The following is a 1,514-nucleotide window of genomic DNA, read 5'->3' as shown; positions in this document are numbered from 1 at the left end:
CCGCCCGGCTCAGCCCGGCTCAGCTCGGCCTGGTTTAATGAGGTACCCCACCCCGCCCGCCTCCGGGCTGCGTCCGAGGCGGGAGACGCCACCCCGTGGGTCGCGCCCGCCACCCCTGCCGCCAACAAAGACGCACAAGTCGCTCTCGGACGCAGCCCCGACGCCGCGCGGCAGACGTCCTGCTGCGCAACTGATGGGCGGGTGGTCGCGCCGAAAACAAATTTCATCGGTATCGATCGATGACCTTCGATACATCGATCCTCTCGCCCACACCGCAGGCCTGTCAGAAACTAACTAAGGGCAAGGCTGAGAGAGAAAAGAGGGGAGGGTGACGCATTAGAAAAGTACGGACGACGCCGCCGGTCCAAGCAGTACAGCCTGCAGCAGCTAGATGAGACGGAAAATTAAAGAAAGACTTAGAAGTGCCCGGTTTCACGAGGAATAGGGAACAAGGCCAAGAACAAGAAGACGGAACTCAGAACAGAATGCAGTCCCGGACCCGGCCGCGCCAAGAATCATCGCGCCGCACTGAATATGGCTTCGTTTGAATTACCATTATTACTTTCTTTGAGTCGTGATGAGCAGTACTGTTCCGCTCGGGGCGCGCGCGGGGGTGAGGGGCGGGGCGGAGGCGGGTGTACACCGGGCTCGACGTACGTGGTGCTCCTGCAGGAGCCGGAGAGGCCCGTGGCGCTGACCCACGGCAGGAGCGCCCTCGGCGCCCTCCCTCACAATGGTCCAGATCGTCGCCAAGGTCGGAGGGACCCGAGGACCCGCGCTGTCGGCCTCTAACCGGTAAGGGCCCCGCACCCCGGCCTCAGCCCCGCCCGGGGAGGAAGTGGGCAGGCCCGCGGGCCGACGCGGATATATGTATTTGGCACGCCCCAGGAACAGCAACAACCGAGAAATGACCTGGCGAAAAGGGGCGATGCGCGTTACATTTGCAGCGTTTTCCTCCGCAAACGCATCATTGTCCCCGACGGGTCTACCCGCAAAAGTTTTCCTTTCATTATTAATCTGGCACACAAACAGGTATATACGCGACGCGAAATGCGCGATCCGGAAGCTGGACTCCGGCGCAGCAGCGGCAGAGACGGATGAGAAGGAGGCGAGGAGAGGAGAGGAGAGGACGGCGACAACGCAACGCAACGCCTCCTGCATTGTGAGCGAGCGGCTGCGGCACGTGCCGGCAGGCTCAGCGACCCGCCCACCCCGCCCCGCCCCGCCGCGCCGCGCCGGCCCAGAGGCTGCAGCTGCCTGCACACCTGGACGTCGTCGACGGGTACCGCTCCGATCCCCCGCCCCCGCCCCACCCCCTCATCCTCCTTCCTCTTGCTCCCTGCTCCAGCCCGCTCCAGTTTGCTCGCTCCAGCCCGCTCCAGCCCGCTCCAGTCCGCTCCAGCCCGCTCCAGCCCGCTCCAGCCCACTCCAGTCGGCCCGCTCCAGGCTGCTCCAGCCCGCCCCGCCCCGCTCCTGCCCGTGCCCATTATCGCTGACGGCTACCTCAGTAGTCA

This window comes from Frankliniella occidentalis, unplaced genomic scaffold, assembly GCF_000697945.3.
Source record: "Frankliniella occidentalis isolate FOCC.00 unplaced genomic scaffold, Focc_3.1 Scaffold143, whole genome shotgun sequence".
Classification (NCBI taxonomy): Eukaryota; Metazoa; Arthropoda; class Insecta; order Thysanoptera; family Thripidae; genus Frankliniella; species Frankliniella occidentalis.
Note: the sequence above shows the minus strand (reverse complement) of the source record.